The sequence below is a fragment of the Cydia splendana genome, chromosome 2 (genome assembly GCF_910591565.1).
Source record: "Cydia splendana chromosome 2, ilCydSple1.2, whole genome shotgun sequence".
Lineage (NCBI taxonomy): Eukaryota > Metazoa > Arthropoda > Insecta > Lepidoptera > Tortricidae > Cydia > Cydia splendana.
The window spans coordinates 12,366,980-12,372,979 of NC_085961.1; the positions used below are offsets into that span (position 1 = coordinate 12,366,980).

The 6,000-nt window shown below is 37.2% G+C and overlaps 1 protein-coding gene across 1 annotated transcript in view; it reads right to left on the minus strand.

The window, feature by feature from the left end:
- LOC134803971 (uncharacterized) overlaps positions 1 to 841 on the minus strand; it is a 460,442-nt gene extending 459,601 nt beyond the window's left edge. Inside the window, exon 1 of the mRNA XM_063776829.1 lies at positions 832 to 841. The gene's annotated coding sequence lies outside the window, so the exon portion shown is untranslated. The remainder of the gene's footprint in view (positions 1 to 831) is intronic.
- Between the last annotated feature and the right edge of the window lie 5,159 nt (positions 842 to 6,000).

The following is a 6,000-nucleotide window of genomic DNA, read 5'->3' on the forward strand; positions in this document are numbered from 1 at the left end:
CTGTCTATCACAGATCACGAGATACAGCCTGGTGACAGACGGACGGACGGACGGACGGACGGACAGCGGAGTCTTAGTAATAACGTCCAGTTTTTACCCTTTGGGTACGGAACCCTAAAAACACAGGTTACAGCTAAATGTTTTAAATTTTGTAAATAATCTGATAAGGATTCGCCCACTCGTTGTCTACGTAATCTAAAAACATGGCGTTCGGCGATAACCGACCGCTTGGGCTCAGGATGATTTGTCATTAATTGTTCCAACTCCGCAAACGTTTTGTCCTCCGGATTAGCAGGCGCGCACAGATCACACATTAAATTATATGTGGGTTCACCGACTAATGTTATTAACGTTGCCACTTTCAATTCTGTTTTGATTTCGTTGAGGCCTTTATAAATTGCTTTACGCGGCGTATATAATTTAACCACTGTTTCGACTGTAAATCGAAAGGTTCCACTTTACCGATCGGCATTTTGACTCCGCGTATCGATATTTATCACTGATTTTATAATATTTGCAATCTAAAACGGTTAAATTCCCGAGTCGTCGCCAATGCAACGTCAATGAAAGTCTGCAGTCGGAAGCTAACTGTTTTATTGATAAGAACGTAAAACTACCCTAATCTTAGTTACAAGCATACCCTACAAAAAAAATCCCAAAATTCCCAATTCAGAAATTCTTTGTTATGCAGACACAGTGATACTTTTTAAAGATAGTTCTTGGAAGGATGTTGTAGCTACTACAGAAAAGGCCATGAAAATTGCATCAGATTGGTTTCAGGCCAACCTTCTGACCTTGAACTGCAATAAAACTAAATTCCTTTGCTTTCACAAAACTGCCTCATCAAAACCATCTTTCAATCCTATAATTAAAATTCACTCATGTACTGACTTCCCCTCTAATCCCTGCAACTGTAATGCTTTTCAGAACACCAACGTCATAAAATATCTTGGGCTTTTAGTTGATGAAAATTTGAACTTTAAACAACATATTCACTATCTTTCTAAAAGAATCAGAAAGTCGATTTATATGTATTTTCAAAAAAACTCCGTAATTCTGCAGACGTTCCTTTACTAAAAACGATTTATATCGCACTTTGTCAATCAGTGATCAATTATTGTATTACGGTTTGGGGCAGTGCATCTAAAACTAGTATGCTTGAAATCGAAAGGGCTCGACGTGGGCTCAACGCTCTGTTTTAAAAGTGATGCTCAAAAGACCCTTTCGATTTCCAACTTCAGATCTGTATGCCCAAGCTCAAGTTATATCCGTCCGACAGCTATTCCTACACAAAATATGTCTACAAACACATAAAATGTCTAAATCAATTCCTTCCTATAATTCCTTGATTAAAAAACGCATCTTCAATTTACCTATTCCCGAAGTGCGCACCGCTTTTGGAAAACGGTTCGGAGATCGTATTAGAGTAACAACCTATAACACCATACTTAAACACTGTAACCTTAAATCTAGTTCCCCTATAGAAGCTGAGAAACTCCTATTCAAATTCTTGACCTCTCTAAATTATGCCGAGACAGAAGATATTTTAGATAATGTTTAGTTATAATATTCTGCAATATATTTGTGCAACTAGTTTTAAACTTTTAAGTTTTTTGTATTAGCTATTAAGTAATCTAGTTCTGTTAAAAAATTGTTCCTGGTTCCCCGCGGTACAGGCAAAGCCTAGTGCGGAGGCCCCTGACATAATCTTTAACCTATATTCTTGAAAATAAATACTGTTTACTTTACTTTACTTTATATTACTGCTACGGTTTACTTAACAGATTGTTGGAAAATCAACGTAACGTGACTTCAGAGTTTGCTACTTAAATGTTTCTCTTCGTAATCTGAAGGAATAATTAACTTTGACGGTTTCAGGAGATTACGCTTCTTTGTAAACCTGAGATGGTGTTTAAGAGAGAAATTTTGTTAAAATTGGCGTCAGTCTAATACAATTAAAGCCTGACAACAGTTTATTTGACCCTCGCCATTTTGCGGATTTTCAATGGTACTAATTTCTTTTACTGGCAACAAGTACTCTTTGACAACGAACGTTGGATGTCATCGAATGTCACCGATGTAAACAAACGGAAAATATCTACGAATATATTCAAATATAAACGGTTTCATTAAAAAATGCCAAAAAAATTTACCAAAGATGCGAAAAAAATTGTAGTGAATGCAATCAAATACTTACAGCTTAAAAAAGACGAAGGATTACATAGCATTCCAATAAACAATGTTTTAAAGTTGGTTGTTGACATGACCGGTATTGACATTTTATAGTGCGGTTTTATTGAACTGGTTAGTTATTAGGTTTAAACTTTAATATTTCATTTAAGGTTTATGTAGATCGACGATAAAAATCCTATAATCGAATTGGAGACTGAACGTTTTATAATCGAGGTTGGTGGTCCTGAAAGCGACACAACATCTGATGAAAATCAGACTTCGTCAGAGTAAGAAAACGAAGAATATAATAATATTGAATATTTAGAATCAGATTTTGACGAATAGGTAAATTGAATGAACCGAATTCTCTGTAAGCAATGTTTTGACATTATACGAGTATCAACCACGTATCAACATGAAGCCAATGCCCACTACCCCGACTATACATGACGTACGCACATTATTGCCATACGTAAGCTGTTTGCAGCGACACTATCTCAGGGTTAAATAAACTGTTGTCAGGCTTTACCTACCGAGCAAAAATACGTTTATTTCGAAGCATAAAACAAAAAAAGATTCACTTTTTACACCAATTAATAGTTTCGTCATATCTCTCTATCAGTCCGCGGTTCACAAGGATTTTTTGATAAATAATTTTACCTTTTAAGTAGGTACACTAATGGCCTGACATGCTTCTGATTTTTTTAGTTTTGCCAAAAGGTTTTGCAAAACTAAAAAAAAAACGCAACTAGCACTACTACTACTACTAGCGTTTAGCGTTTTAGTAGGTACTAAAACGCTACTTTGCAGTTGATGCTAGGCTCATCCTAGAGCCCACAATATTATAACAACGATAAATAATTTACAGGCTGCTGCTATGCATATGCTATTTACTCTAAAGTGTCATGTCAAATCGAGCATGTTCTTTTTTTGTCCCCTGTCTGATCTATCTTACCCTTTTCCACTTAAATATTTTAATAAATAAAGAGTCACATAAATAATTTTTCAATCATCGTGCATCGTGCCCACTTGTATCACTAACGTTATTTATGATATGACCGTCTGTAATGAATGAACATGGTGATGGCGTCGACAAGGTAATCAAGAATGCAAAAACAGTATCAGGCAGAGTGACGTGCTAGGCGGGCGTGATGCATGAGCTTCGACTCATTAATGTGGGGCGCCGAAATTGCTGGCTTTACTCCGGACCGGGCAGAGCCAAATTACTGCGAGCTCCTTATTACGCTTCGTACTACTATTATTATATACTAGATATCTACGTAATTCTTTTACATACTAGCAGTGCTTTAAAAATGGGATAATGAACGCAAATCAAAAACTCAGGATTCCGAAAATTTGATCTTTGAGGAAAAACGACGAGGCCGAATTTGAAGATAAAAACACAATAATAGAATTAGGTTGTGTGACTGGGTCACTCTGGGTGTCCAAAAGCTTAGCAAATGTTGTGTTACGAAAACAAAATTATAAGACCAAAACCTGTTTGTCTCAGATTAGTAGAGCTAACGGTATAAACAAAGATAAATAGAAGGAAGACAATGTTATACCAAATGTCTCCAAAGCGGATATTGCGTAGGTACTCGAGACACGTGCTGCCAAAATACGGGCAAACACACGATAAGTCCTTTATCTCAAGTAATAGATACTTATTTTTAGACGACTCTGTTTGTTTCACTCCTCACACTGTTTTCTGACACGACTGCGACATACAGGCCAATTCGAACGTACCCCGACATCAAAAGTACATCCAAATGTATTACAAACTTCGTTTGATAAATTGATACCAACATGTGCGCAAATGTCATTTGCACTCGTCCTTCGTCCTTGGTTTTACACTCGCATTTTTATTTATCTTTACAAAAATAAGTAAGTTCGTATTTTACGTATGTTTTTTAATTTTTCTGTATTACTTAGCTAGTACTTAATTAAAAAGAACGCCAAGTGTTGATGTTTGATGTAGTCCTAATGTACAGTTACTTATTTTTGTGTACAGTTACCAAAACCATTAGCTTAGCACACCTGCATACATATTGGTATGCAGAAATGCTAAGATATAAACTTTGCGGACTTTTCATATGAAAAAAAATATGCCAAAACGTAACGTTTCTTATGTGAGAATCCCTTTTAATTTTTGTGCTTTGTTATTATAACAGCAGTAGAGATACACATTGACAGGTACCTACTGTGAAAATTTTACTCTTATTATATTAACCCTTAGTTTTTTAGGTAGGTCAGACACTAATATATTGCGGTTCACGGGACAAAAGGCCCTGACAGGCGATCACGTTTCATGTATGCTCTCATACCCCTTTTTAGGGGTCCGTACCCAAAGGGTAGAAACGGGAACCTATTACTAAGACTCCACTGTTCGACTGTCCGTCTGTCTGTCACCAGGCTATATCTCATGAACCGTGATAGCTAGACAGTTTAAATTTTCACAGATGATGTATTTCTGTTGTCGCTATAACAACAGATACTAAAAAACTTTTTACAAAAAAAAGCAAACCGACTTCAAAAAGGATGAAAGAAAATATTATCCTTTTTGAAGTCTATGCGTTACCAACTGATATGTTTGAAGTCGGTGCCAAGCCAAATTTTGAAGCATACTATGATTTTGGTGCGATTCGATAAGGATGTACGTACGTTGGATTGCCTTACACGACGACAATGAACGTATTTTCTGTAGGTACAGTCGACGTTAAAAATATGTTTACACTTTTCGCCACTTTTCGCCTTATTACAAAGGAGTAAGGTGCAAAAGTGTAAACATATCTTTGACGTCGATTGTATCTAAGAACACACCTCAGAACACACGATCAAACCTTCTTGGCGCAGTCTGTACCATGTTTGTCGGCACATTAGTGGAAATCCAATGCATTTTTTTTCCGTCGTATTTTTTAAAGAGCATTTCTTACTAATGCTCGAACAGTCTATAGCACGCAAGTGTGAAATTGGGACTGATTAATTTCCCGTCCCTTATCCAGAGGACTACATTTCAAAATATAAAACAATTCAAGAAATTTACCTTCTTGCCAAATTTCGGTTCAGTTGTTTAGCTATGAAAAGACGACAAAGAGGCAGACAGAATTACTTACACATTTGTAATAGTTATTAGTACAGTTCTAATGGGATTTATAGCCATAAAGCTGATTATTTTTGACTGGTATTGTTACTACTTGGCTTGGCACCGACTTCAAACATATCAGTTGGTAACGCATAGACTTCAAAAAGGATAATATTTTATTTCATCCTTTTTGAAGTCGGTTTGCTTTTTTTTGTAAAAAGTTTTTATTTTTCCATTTTTAGTTTTAACGCATTGTTAAGAGCGCGACGCATGAATGAAAAACAAGATCATGTTTAACACTAAATTCGTGTACCTATTACTTTAATAAATATGTAATCAGGAATTTTCTCGAGTCCGTCTGGGAAATTATAATTCCTGTCACTACTACACTAAATCCATCCTCCGCCCCGCCTCTGACCCAATCCCTCAATGCCCCGGTCACTCAACCTCACAGCGCATCAACCCCTGATCCAGGAACCCCTCGACCCTGAACCAGGAATTTTCTCGAGTCCGTCTGGGAAATTATAATTCCTGTCAACTAAATCCATCCGCCCGCCCCGCCACTGACCCAATCCCTCAGCCCCCCGATCACTCAACCTCACAGCACATTAACCCCTGATCCAGGAACCCCTCGATCCTGATCCGCAACCCTTCAACCGCCATTCCCCGACCCCTTAATCCCTGACCCCTTAACTCCTAACCCTAACCCCCGATCAGTAGCCTTACCAGCTTACCACGAGTTTGAC